This window comes from Marmota monax, unplaced genomic scaffold (genome assembly GCF_021218885.2).
Source record: "Marmota monax isolate L192 unplaced genomic scaffold, Marmota_monax_Labrador192_F-V1.1 WCK01_AAM20220418_F8-fsc00109, whole genome shotgun sequence".
NCBI classification, from domain to species: domain Eukaryota; kingdom Metazoa; phylum Chordata; class Mammalia; order Rodentia; family Sciuridae; genus Marmota; species Marmota monax.
Window position 1 is genome coordinate 1,155,563 of NW_026695229.1, and position 13,936 is coordinate 1,169,498.

The window sequence follows — 13,936 nt, forward strand, 5'->3', positions numbered from 1 at the left end:
CGGCGCCTTATAAAGGGCACGGTTCACTCCACTTGGACTAGAAAGTTAATGATTGCCAGCGCGGCGTGCTAGGAGCCCAGTGTTCAAAATAAGTTTGTTTTGCTCCTGCTTTCTGCGCAAACCGTGGGTGGAAGAAGGGTAAACGGTTCTGGTTTCAGACAGTGTTTGTCCTGTTGTTATGGGGGTTAAGGCCTGGAGCTAAAGTCCATATCTAACAACAAGCAGGCAATCAGATGGGGGATGGCACTTGTTTTTGTTGAAAGACATAGTCATCTTGGTTGGCCAATGCTCTCCTACTGGACTCAGGGAAAACCTGAGCATTCATATGGGGAAACCAAGGCCTGGGGTTGGAAGGTAGGACAAACGAAGTCCAGGTCTCTGTAAGCTTCAAGGAACATGAGTAGGGAGTGGATTCTCTATGGCTAAGCCCAGAAGTGCCCCCCCCCCCCCCCCCCCCGCCTTGTTCTGCAGGAAGACTTCTCCTAGCAGTCAGGGAAACCCACAGTTTACAGGGAGGTTTCTACCAAACCCATCAAATCTCACTTCGGCCCCAAGAGAAGGACCTTGTTAACTTTACCTCCAAAGAGACATGCTCAAAACCTTAAGGAACAGTCTAGGTGCTGGCAATGGAGCCAGGACCTCAAAACTCCTTCTGACATTATGGCTTAAGCCAAATATTTATTAATATCAAATATGAAATCTTTTCTTAGGTAAAATTTCTATTTCTTGGTTATTCTCTTAGATAACAAGGAAGGAAAAGAAGTCAGATGTCTTTAAAGAAAATCAGAAGTGAGCTCAGCTCCAGGAGCTGCAGGCTCTCTCTGGCACCCGGTCCATGGCTTCTCAGGGAAAAAAACTATGATCAGGAAAGTGTGGAACCCTGCCTCTGGGACTCCATGAGCAGCATTTCCTCCAGCCCCACATTTCCTCACCTGCCTGTCCCCATCTTTGCTGGTCTAGTCACAGGCCCAGAGCAGCCCCCAGCCCTGGCCCTGACCCCTGTTTGCCCTTCCCTTCAGGTTCTTTAGGAGTGGTATTTCAGGCCTGGGGAGTCTCTGGAGGGTGGTTGGAGTGGCAAGCATCTGTCCAGTCCCTTGCTTTACATTAATGGACTCTGAGGCCAGAGGATGAAGAACATTGCAGGTCAAAGTCACAAGGGCTGTTATGGCACACCTTGCACTACTGGTACACTGTGGTGCACTCCTGTTCATGTTATCTGAGTCTTAAGAAAATGCCTTTCTCTGTAACTTGGCTAAATAAGGAACTGATATTCTTCCATTCAAGGAAACCAGCACTGATGCTTTCTCCAGAGCAAGTGTATGGGGTGACTAATGTACTTCTGGAATTTGAGGTTCATTGAAAACCCTAAAAGATAAGGAATACAATACCAAGGACCAGGGAGATGGGTCAGGGGGGCATTATGATAGCTCACAGTAGAACACCTGCCTGCCAAGAAGTCTCCTGAGTTGGGAGTTGAGGAATAAGGAGGCTTTAGAAGGTGTGGGGCTGAGGGAAGATATCCAAGGTGGGTGTGGAGGAGTTAGTAGCAGCGGAGTATGGCCCCATCACACAGAAGCTTGCAAAGTGTTCAGGAAGAAACCAAGATGGTCCCTGTATCCAACCCCAAGGAAAGGTTCTCCTTTGATTCACCAGAGAAGGTTAGAGGGAGTTGCCTCTGCCCCTACTTCCTGGTGCTGCAGAGATGGACACAGCCCAAGGCCACCAATGAGGGGAGCCATATGATAAAGAGAAAAGGATACTCAAAGGACAAGTCTTGCTGGCCCTGGGCTATATAGCCCACAGAATTAGAGATAGGTGTGAGATTATGTTGTGCTCCAATGTAAAGATGCACCAGCCAATCAGTCTCTACTCTGAAGCCATCCTGCTCACAACCTAAATGTCTATTGCCAGGGTCTGGATAACTACATCTTTGGGGGCATCTTTTCACTGGGAAATATGCAGTTATTAATGAGGAAAAAAAGCAGCTCTATATTATATTATAGAGAAAAAAATCTTCAAGATGAGTACTTTTTCAAATTAAATAAAATCTCCAAGCTCAGAATGAGAAGGTACAGAATATGCCATTGTTGATTGTATAATAAAAGTAACTGTGACTCTAAATTTATGGGTCTTCTTGAGAAGACTACATGAAAACAGATATAATGCCCACTTGGCAGTAGGGTAGTGTGTGAATTTAAGTGGCTAAGGGACAGTCTGGACTTTTCTGTATCCTTTCTGGATTTGTATTATATACTTAGTTTCTCTGTTACTTTATCTACCTAAGAATAATCAAATTGAAATTAACTTATTACCTCCTATTCTAGTCACTTCCCTGGTTCCCTGGACCTAAGAAAGTGCCTCAGTTTTGCCATGTTCATTTTTGTTCCACCTGGAAAGTCTCAAAGAGCAAGAGCTCCAGCATCTCTTCAGCAACAATCAAAATAAAATCCATCAAAGTAATTGTACTTGGAAGTTCATGATCATGTTTGTCATTTTTTATTGAGATTTCAAATTTACTTTTAACATTTTTTCTTTAAAATTAATATTTTAAATTTAAATTTTAATTGTTTTAAATTAACACGTTTGATGTAGGTCCCTATAAAATAATTTCATTTGTAGAAGAATTTGTGCTCTGGATTTTCTGTTCTCTTTGACTTCCTCAATTTGTGATCACTGTCCACAATTTGAACGATTTCTTAATGAAATACATGAATGAGAAAATTTTTTGGCAAATCCTTGGGGCCCACCTACTGTGTGCCAGTTAGTTTGCCTGGGCCTGGACAGTTCACCCCATCATGCACTTACCCTCCTGCCCTCCCTCCCTCCCTGAGGTCACCCTCATTTTGCACGTAGTGGATCTTCCCTGAAGATCGATTTCCCAAATGTTTCCATTGCTTGCCTCATAGCATCAAACAAACCAAACAGCCACTAAACCTAAGAGTTCTGCTTTTCCTCCCAACTCTCTGTCAACACAAATGAACTCAGGCTCCTTCCTCCAGGCCCATTTGGACTCTCTGTTCATGTGTCAGTCCTCTGTGGGGTGAGCACAATAGTGACTCAGCCACCTGTGACTTGCTCCTCTAATCCTAATCCAGGCCAGAGACTCCAAAACTCTGGCTCATTTTCCAACTTTAATGAACCTACTCCCCTGTTCATTAAAAACAACACAATTTTCCTTCCACAACTCAAGACTCTGGTCTTGCTGTCCTCATGTCTGAATTTCCATTGTACCACTGTCCTCATCTCCAGAGCCCATGATCTCTTATATCCATCCCAGAAGTTTTCTTCCAAGACTCTGTCCTGATAACCCCCACCCTCCCATGACCAAAGACAGCAGAAGGTATCTTTCTTCCTTCCATTTTCTCCATCATGCATTTTCTGAGCTCCTGTCTGCTTTCTTGGTCCCAAATAATAGTAGCCAAATGGCATGGAGGGGAGCTCTTCTTTCAGTGTGGTGGGTTTGGAGCTAGGTTTGTGGAGGTAGGTAATGAGACACCCCAGACTGAGCAGCAATCGGACATGTTCACAGTCCTAGGAAGAGGAGGGCGTCTCTCGAGGGTTATAAACTCATCCTGTGATGCTTGTGGTGGTGAAACAGGCCAGAGTCCCCCCTCCAGAAGACTCTTGCCATAATTAAGCCTCTCCTCTTGTCAGATCAGCAGGATGTCTGCAGAGGTTATTGGCAGTTGGGAGTTTTCCTCTTTCTTACAAATGCCAGGTTTGCACACAAAAGATGTGACAGAGTAGAGTCTCTAAGCTTGTTATTAAAAAAAAGATATTATCTGTTTACTTAGTAAAAACTTGTGAAACCTGTGTCTGGTCTACAGGATGGGATCAGAGAGCACTTGTCATATGAACCTCTTAGGTCTCCTTAAAAGGGTGTAAGGTTCAAAGAATTTCTATACTCCATTGTTCAGAGGAAGAATCCTTAGGCGAGAGCCACCTCTGGTCCCTGCAGTCAATAATCCTGCTTCCTGAAAATTCCTCAGGTGTCCAGCCTCTTCTGTCCTACTTCGGTGGCAAAGAAAAGCATCCAGCATGTTCAGGCATCTCTGGAAAAAGTGCCACCATGGCTGGTCCTGAAACACACATGGGACTCCTCCAAGCAACAAAGAATGAAGTGCCGTGTGAGAGCACAGGGATGGGAGCTGGTGAGGGCAGGGAACTGGAGAGAGTATGGTGTTCTGCCAGTAGCCAGAGGTTCCTCCTGTCTGTGGGGAACATAGAGTAGGAGAACATTAAAAAGGGGCCCTGACACATCACCAGGGTGGGGAGCAGCTCTGGAGACCCTCTTCCAGCCTCCTTTTGGAGCATCAGCCAGACACCCAGATGGAACGGAGGATTGTTGAGACACAGCCCCATCCTCAAACATCTAGAGGGGAAAATAAACAGATGCTATAACAAATGTCCTGCAGCTTGTAATAAATGCATGAAGGAGAGAAAAGGGCCATTGGGAGGAGGGCATGGAGGGATGCTTTCAATAGATGCTTCGATGCTGGACAGAATTTCTAGCAGAGTCAGAGAATGCAGCATGACTATGGTGGGACAAATAAAGGAAGCCAGAAAGAAGGGATCCACGTGTCACCTCAAGGACTTCCTAGTTACCTGTATAACCCTTGTGCTACTATGTGATCTTTGGGAAGTTGTCAGTGACTCTAAGGGCTCTTTGAACATCCAAAGCTTGAAGGCCATTCTTAGGCTCCGTTCAATCTTCACAGCTATGGTCCTGTCTCCCTTTAACCCCTTCTCTATTGTCTGAGACCTGCCGTAAATGGCCTCTCCTCCCCACAGTCTTCCCTGGGTCCCAGGGAGACTTAGGCAGCTTCCATAGCTTCCCAAAGCATGAGGATGCATTGTGTTGTAGTCATGCTGAAGATCTAAAACAAGCTCACCTCTCTCTCTCTTCTCTCTCTCTCTCTCTCTCTCTCTCTCTCTCTCTCTCTCTCTCTCTCCCTCTCCCTCTCCCTCTCCCTCTCCCTCTCTGTGTGTGTGTGTTTGTCTCCCATCTGGCTTCTGGCTGAGTGGGCAGGAATGGGTGCCCAGTGGCTCCTCTGCCCAGAACCTACACAAGACACAATGGGTACCCCATAAACAAGTGTGGAATCCAGGAGCCAAGAGTACATGGACACAGGGTGGGGAGTAGCCAGGAATGGGCAGGGGAGCGAATCAGTATTTTTAAGCACTTAGTGTATACACCTAGTATCAAGTGGAGACAAAACTGTTACCAGGAGTTCTCATCAGCACCAGCTGGGCTGCAACCCCTACTTGACCTGAATCAAAGCCTTATGATTCCTGCAAACACTTTTGGCTTTACCCTACATCAAGCAGGCATTTGATGTAGGGTAAAGCCAAAAGTGTCTTCATATGCTGGGGCAATTTCAGGCTCGTTTGGGGAGGCAGTGTTGAAAGATGGTTTGGAGGCTACAACAAATCTTAGAAAGATTTTGGTGCCAGTTATGGAATATGTATTATGTCAACTTGAACAAAAAAAGAACATATGACAATTACTGGAAGATAGCCACCACCTCCTACCCTGCTGTAAATTCTCTGTGGTAGAGAAGAGGAAACCACTTTAGAAAAAGCAAGAAACCCATGGTGATGGCACTCCCACTATGGACTCCAGGGGGCGCCAAGTGAACAGACAGCTTATAGCATCTTTGACAATAATTAAATAGCACTTAACACTCCTGTCTTTTCATTGTAGGAAAGCCAAGAATCAGTGTTGACTGTTACATCAAAAGAACTCAACTGGGTGGGGTTGTAGCTCAGTGGTTGAGTGCTTGCCTCCCACGTGTGAGGCACTGGGGTCGATCATCAGCACCACATGAAAAAATAAATGAATAAAAACAAAGATATTGTGTCCATCTTCAACTAAAAAAGTGTTTTTTTAAAAAAAAACTCAACTCCAGGAGGTTTATTAAAGCCTGAAGGGGAGGTCACACCAGAGCAAGACCACATTTTTTCACTTTGGATTTCTGTGTCTTTGGGCCTCAGATTTTTTTTCACCTGTAAGATGGGCACAGTGGAGTTTCTGGCTTAAGTAAGCACTAAATGGATGTGAGCTATTGTCATCCTGGGTATCACAGTAAGCTCCTGCTGCCATGGGCAGAGGATGTAAACTATGCATGATGTAAACTATGCAAAGCCTTCCATCATCCACTCTTCCCAATTCTGCCTTTTGGGTTATGTGCTGCTTACCCACTGGCAGCCAGAAAAATTGGGCAATCTGTACACTGAAAAATAATAGAGTCAAGGGCAAAGTCAAACTTTCAAAGGGAAAAACAAAAAAAAAAAAAAAAAAACACACTGCAATCCAGGGAAACCTCAGAAGGGAAGCTGTTTTTGACCTGGGGTAAAAGCACAAAAAGTTGTTCTGCCTGTGTTATGATCAACAAAGGGGATGATGTAAATCTATGCAAAGGCCTCGCCTGCTGCCCTTATCTCCCAGGCAGATAAAAGTACCACCGCTCTGCAAACTGAAAGAAAGGTTGGGAAAAAATAGCTCACACCTACGCTCCCCAGTAACCCAGGTGAAAAATTCACCTAACTCCTGTCATGTCAATAATCCCAGATTCTAAACATGAGAGGAGTCAAATGAACTCAGGGGTCCCTGTCGGAAGACAGGGGATGAGGAGGGTGTACAGTCTCAGTGTTAGTGGTAAAACCAGGCCCCCAGTGCATTCAGGGGTGCATTGGGGGTTGGTTAAAGAGAGCAGATACTGGAGCTGGGACGGTGGCTCAGTGGTAGAGCACTTGCTTACTATGTGAGGCACTGGGTTCCATCCTCAGGACCACATATAAATAAATAAATAAATAATAGATTAGATAGATAGATGGATAGATAAATATACTGTGTCCATCTCAAACTAAAAATAAAATAAATAAATAATAGATAAAAGGTGGACAGATAATAAGTGCCTGGCACTGGGAAGGTGCACATAAGAGTCCCTCCCTTGTCCTTGCCCTGCAGTGAGGCTGCTGAGGCTTGGCCCCTCCTCATCACTCTGCTCTGTTTAAAGTGTAAAGGTTTAGACCAGCACCAAGCCACCTGGGAACTGAATAGAAATGCTGATCTTCAGGCCCCACCCAGGCCATGGAATCAGGGGTGCTCCCAGCACTCTGTGTTTTTAACAAGCCTCAAGCGGTTCTGATGTATTCTCCCTCTTGTCTCACACTTGCTTAAACGCCCCCACTTTCCCACCCCCCACCCCGGCTGCAAGAGGAGTGGTGTCAAGTTCTGGTTCAGGGTAATGAATGCATTTGATGGAAGAAATGCAGATACAGAGTAATCCTTGTTACAGCTGCGTGGTGGGAGGGAAATGTGGAGGAGTTACCAGCTAGCTCTCTGGGGCTCACCCCAAGTGAATATCCACGTGGAGTCTTTGTTGCCCCTTTTATAAACAGAGTATGTTGATAGAAGAAGCTAACTTGGGACACACAGGGGCCTCCAGAAGCCACACCACCCTTGCTACACCTCTGGGCACCATGTTGCTTGATCGAGCATAGAACCCATGGTGGAAAGGGCCATGACTTTGGTGAGGTGAAACCTATTGCCTACACTGAGAACTCCACCCTCAGGCCCCTCTACTGCTTGCACTTGAGGCGGCCACTCTCAGCCAGAGACCTTAATGCACCTATAAGGCCATCAGTCCAATGCAAATACTGAGGCTGCCCTCACCCAGCCCACAACAGACTGCCTCAAGGGACCGCAGGATCCCCCTCCCCAGGATGGAGCTGTAGGTTTCTTCTCCACAAGCCCTTAGCCCCCTGCTTAATTCCTGAACACATCAACTTTGAACAAAGGTCTTGACTTATGGCATGTTTGGAGGCACTAAGGACTAGTGACCTGGCTCTAGTTATTTGGTCAGGCAGAATGACTCTGACCCCAAAAGGGTGGGGTCCCAACCTCTGAGTCACAATGTGCACATTACCTGAGGCGCCATCACCTCCATAGGTGTGTGTATCATGTGGGATGCTGTCATTCACATCATTGTGTATGTATCGAGGGTCTGAATCATTGAAAATTGTCTCTCCGACAGGTTTATGGAGGTGCTCATCTCATGTTTTCTTTTCTTCTTCCTGTTGCAAGATGCTCTCCTTTCTTCCCCCTCACCTGTCACCTCCTCTCCACAGGCCTATTGTAGCTCCACATCAAACACTCTCTGCCCTTCCTGGTACATCTTGCTCTCTGCCAGCAACTGCCTCTTCCCAGTGCTCTGTGATGACTAATCATCATTCCTGTTATTTCATTTCATGTGCATCACAGATCCATTTCACTAGTCAAACACAGGTTCAGAAGGATTATGCAATTTTCCTCAAATGACAGAGCCAACGTACCCTAAACCCAGAGCCCAGTTTCCTGTGGACATCTCTCAGGCGGATACTCTCAGATCCAGGCCTGCTTGCAGGGAGCTGTGGCTGCCTGGTGTCTGTGGGTAAAGAGGGTGGATATCCACGGCAGAGTGACTGAAGGAGTATGCTTCTTGGTAAAGATCTCTTTTTGGTAAAGTTGCTTATTGCAAAAAGGCCAAGCACAGTCATTAACCGAGAGCCAAAGAATCAAAAAGGAGGAACTTCCAATTGTAATCCTAAAGCTCAACAATGTCAAATACCCTTCTTCCCAATTTCCCTTTCTCTTGTGTTTATTGGGAGCCCAGATTCTAAACATGAGAGCTGCACTTGGGTAGTTGGGTAGTGGTTTGTTTCCAATTTTTCTTCATGACAAATAATGCTACATTTTTTTCCCCTCGTTCCAGCTTGAAAAGTCTCAAAATGAGATTTTTTTTTTTGATGCAGGGCGGGGCGGGGGGGAGATTGAACTCAGGGGCATATGACCTACCCAGCCTATTTTGTATTTTATTTAGAGACAGGGTCTCACTGAGTTGTTTAGTTGTGTCACACTTTTGCTGAGGCTGGCTTTGAACTCTCAATCTTCCTATATATGCATCATATGTGTACATGTATACTTCACATGCAGGAACCTAAGAAAGGAGAAGGCAGCTGAGGAGAGATCACGTGGGCTCAGTGCACAGGCCCCTGGGCAGGTGCAGAGCTAAACTCAGGTGGACATCCACCCACCCTCCTGACTGTTCACTTTGAGGACATAATAGGTGGCAAAGAGGCTGAGATCCCTTAATTCTGAAGTCTTCCTGAGGATTTAGAGAGCACTGAAGGGGGATGGGGACCCATTTGACCTGTACAGATTTCACAGAACTGCACTTGCCTACAAATGCCATGATTTTATTCTCTTTTATTGCTGAGAAATATTCCATTGGGTCTATATGCCACATTTTAATCCATTCATCTATTGAAGGGCATCTAGTTGGTTCCACAGTTTAGCTGTTGTGAATTGTGCTGCCGTTCTTTACAAGATTATTTACCACTAGCTACTTTTCTATATCTAGGGATTAAAGGCAGCCTGAAGCATATCAGAAACATGTAATTCCTTCAAATGGAGTTTGGAGAAATATGAGTGTTCAATGGAAATTTTGGTAGAACCCAGTAGTAAAAACAGTACCAATAGAAAATGCATCATCAACTGAGTATCCCTTATTGAAATGCTTTGGACTAGAATTATTTCAAATTTTGTATTTTATCCAGTTTTGGAATATTTGCATAAACATGATGAGATATCTTCAGAGTGGGACCCAAAACTAAAAACAAAACTTATTTATGTTTCATATACACCTTATACATATGGCCTGAAGATAATTTTGAATATTTTTAGTGGGCCTGTGTTTTGCATGTAACTTATCACATGAGGTCAGGTATAGAATTTTCCACTGTGTCAAAAAAAAAAAAAAAAAAAAAGCTAAGGCAGCTCAATTCACAATAGCTAAGCTATGGAACCAAACTAGATACCCTTCAACACATGAATAGATAAAGAAAATGTGGTACATAAACACAATAGAATATTACTCAGCCATAAAGAAGAATGAAATTATGGCATTTGCTGGTAAATGGATGGAACTGGAGACTATCATGCTAAGTGAAATAAGCCAATCCCCCAAAATCAAAAGCCAAATGTTTTCTGTGATATGCAGATGCTAATGCACAATATGGTGGGGGAGAGAAGTTCATTAAACAAAGGGAATGGAGGTAAGGGAGGAAGGATGGTAATAGGGAAAGATAGTGGAATGAATCATATGTAACTTTCCTATGTTTATATATGAAATCACAACAGTGTAACTCCTCATCATGTACAACTACAAGAATGGGAAGTTATACTCCATGTATGTATAATATGTCAAAATATACTCTATTGTCATGTATATCTAAAAAGAACACAAAAATGATATAATCACAAATAAAAATTATATGTATTTATAGTAAAAAAAAAAAACTAAGGATTTTTCAGCATTTTGTATTCCAGATTTTTTAATTAGGTATGCTTAACATGTAATAGAAGGAGCTACCAGGTGTTGAGTTTACCCCATGCCTCTGCCCAAGGATTTCCCACACATTAGCAGAGACCTAGGGAAGAGTTCTCATTGTCCAAGGTCTTCACCATTTAAATGACAAGGCCAGGCTCTGAGTCTGGCCCTGCCAAGGCCTCAAGCAGTATTTGTAATCATATGTGTTTTCAATGTAGCCACCCAGCAGGATGCATGCCAGCTACTTGGACTTGGATTAATCATGAATTATCTACAGTCAGCATGTCCTACAGGTGAGGGATTTGGGACCCTGTGCTGTAGAGCATGTCTGGGATCCACCCTGGCAGCTCCCCACCCTTCTCCAACCCCAACTTCTGCTCTCTGAACTCTCCAGCCACGCCAGGCTCTGCTCTGCTCAGACTTGCCAGCCTATTCCCCTATTTTGAAGTTTGGACCCTTACTTGCATGCAAAAGTCTTCCATGCAGAAATATTCTCCCTGAGAAGATTCCCAGGCTGAGGGACTAGGGCAGATTCACCTCTGAGGGCTACTATTCTGGGACCATATGGTCCTTGTGACAAATACTTGTCATGTGTATCTAATCCATCCTGGCCTTGGACTGTGAAGGTCTATGATGGATAGGGGCTGTGTCTGTAACTATCTGTTGATGAAGCAATTCAGGAACTTGTCTAAGAACATATTGCTCTGTTCTCAGTCATATCAGGTAGCACAATGCAGAGGATGAAGCAGCCTTGACTTGACTTACTTAAGGATTTGGGACAAGCCCCTCTCCACTGCCACCCTCAGTTTCCCCATCTGGAAAATAAATGAACTATGCTAAATGAGTTTTACTTTTTAAAATTATTATATATTCATTACATCTTCTTTTTAGGATCATGTAAAACAGATAAGTGATACTAATAAGTGATACTAAACTTTTTTTTAAGATGGGTCTCACTATATATTGCAGTTTCCATGCCTCAGTCTCCCAAGTGGCTGGGACTACAGGTGTGCACCACACACCTGGCTAGTGATGTTCAAATTTACCCATCATGCCTGGCATGGTGGTTCAATCACCTACTTGGGAAACTGAGTCAGGAATATCAAAAGCTCAAGGACAGCTTGCACAACTTAGTGAGACCCTGTCTCAAAATAAAAATTTTAAAAGGATTGGGGTGTGTAGTTCATTGGCAGAATACTTGCCTAGAATGCACAAAGGCCTGGGTTCCACCCTAGTACTGAAAAACAAATTTTTTACCTGTCGGAGGCCACCATGAACAGGAGCTGAGCACATACCCTTAGCCTTGAGCAATGAAGGTGTGGAACAGGCTTCCACTCGCAGCGTGAAAGCAGGTGGACCTCATCTTTGTTGGGCAAGGAATTACAGCTCTGGGAGTGGGTGTCATTCAATGGGATTGGGCTACACCCCCGTAAACCCAATCCCTTGCCTCCTTTGGGTGAAACTTTCTCAAGTGTGTCCCCTCCAATAAATAGAGTTTTAGCTGGTACTCACTCTCTTTTGCCTGTCTCTCCTGCCTTCCTTGTGGGAGCTGGGGCAGTGGAACCATCGCTAAACCCCAAGAAAAAGGCATTTTCTCTGTCTCTGTGTGGTTGTTTAGTGCCAGCCCAATTCACCTGTAGTGACCCTGACTGATTTAATCGTGTGTTTCAGCATTTACCCATCATCCTGCCTTCTGGATGAGACTGATATTACCATTGTCATGCATCTCTTTTGCATATATCTTGACTATAGTGTACTTATTTATCTATATATGCATCATATGTGTACATGTATGCACCTGCATATACGTGTTTAGACACATATTTCTGCAAGGTATTTCTTTCCTTAGATTTGCTCTAATTTATTCCAGCAGAATCCTTTTGCTGGCTATGCACACTGAATAAATTTGGGCACTGAAAGACCATTCTCCATGGATATCAGTAGCAGGAAATAAGTAACAACTCCATCTGATTATCTCCTGAACATTCGTTCAAGGTCATGAACATTTGCATGCATATTACACATTAATGCCAATTTTCACCACAGAAGGGTTGCTCCCTGAGGCTCACCAGCAGCATAGAGGAGTTCTCCTTTCTGGACACCCTCAACACCTTCACCTACAACCAGTCACCTAGCTGTGCAGTTCTATGAAATCTGTACAGGTCAGATGGGTCCCCATCCCCCTTCAGTGCTCTCTAAATCCTCAGGAAGACTTCAGAATTAAGGGATCTCAGTCTCTTTGCTACCTATTATGTCCTCAAAGTGAACAGTCAGGAGGGTGGGTGGGTGTCCACCCGAGTTTAGCTCTGCACCTGCCCATGGGCCTGTGCACTGAGCCCACATGATCTCTCTCTCCTCAGCTGTCTTCTCCTTTCTTAGGTTCCTGCATGTGAAGATAGTTCAGAGCTGGGAAAGCCCTATATACTACCTCATTTTACACAGAAATGAGAGAGCTCACCAAAATCACATGGCAACTTAGTGGCAAAATTCAGAAAAATAATATTTTTTTAAAAAAATAATAAAGAGTAGCAAGGGTAAAGAGCACTTTTGCTTGAAAACCAGGCAAGCCCAGGTTCTCCCTATTTTTTAAATTTGATACAAATCCCAGGTTCTTGTCTTGATTCTGCTGACTACCACTAAGAGACCCCAAGCTACATAGCTCAATTTTTTTTTAATTGCAGGATTTTTTAAAATATTTATTTATTTATTTTAGTTTTAGGTGAACATAATATCTTTATTTTATATTTATGTGGTGCTGAGGATCGAACCCAGTGCCTCATGCATGCTAGGCAAGCACTCTACCACTGAGCCACACACAGCCCCCATACCTCAATTTTTAAAGATCCATCTTCCCTTCATTAAAATGGCATACTAACAACTTCGTTCTTAGAGTTGTCAGAAGGTTGCAATTATGTCTAAAACTGCTGGGCGTGGTGGTGTATGCCTGTAAATCAGCAGCTCGGGAGGCTGAGGCAGGAAAATCGGGAGTTCAAAGCTAGCCTCAGCAAAAGGCACTAAGCAACACAGTGAGACCCTGTCTCTAACAAAATAGGGCTGGGGATGTGGCTCAGTAGCCAAGTGCCCCAAGTTCAATGCCTGATACCCCCTCCCCCCACCAAAAAAATCATTTCTAAAACCAAACTTACATGTAGTTTCTTCTAATTGTTGCCAGCTTCCTTTAAAAAAAAATGTCATGTTTGGTTCTTTGGTAAATAATAAAGGTTTTTAAGTTGCCTAAATATACCATATTAAGCTGTTTCATTCCATCAGGTGTTCCTAGGGCTTGATTTCCTCTATTTTTAGTTCAGTCCCCCTAGATGCTCAAGGTGTGTTAGGAAATGACTATTAGTATAGGAGACCAAAACCAGTATAGATTAGCATAACCTAAGTTACCATTACTCTGTGGTCTTTATTGCCACTCACTGAAGCCAAGTCTCCAAAGTGGACCTACACCAGTGTATCACCTGGGAATTGTTAGAAGAGCTAATGGGAGCAGCTCAACAGGAACTTGGCTGGTCCAGCACTCTGAGCAGTTAACACGTCTTCCAGGGGTTCCTGAGCAA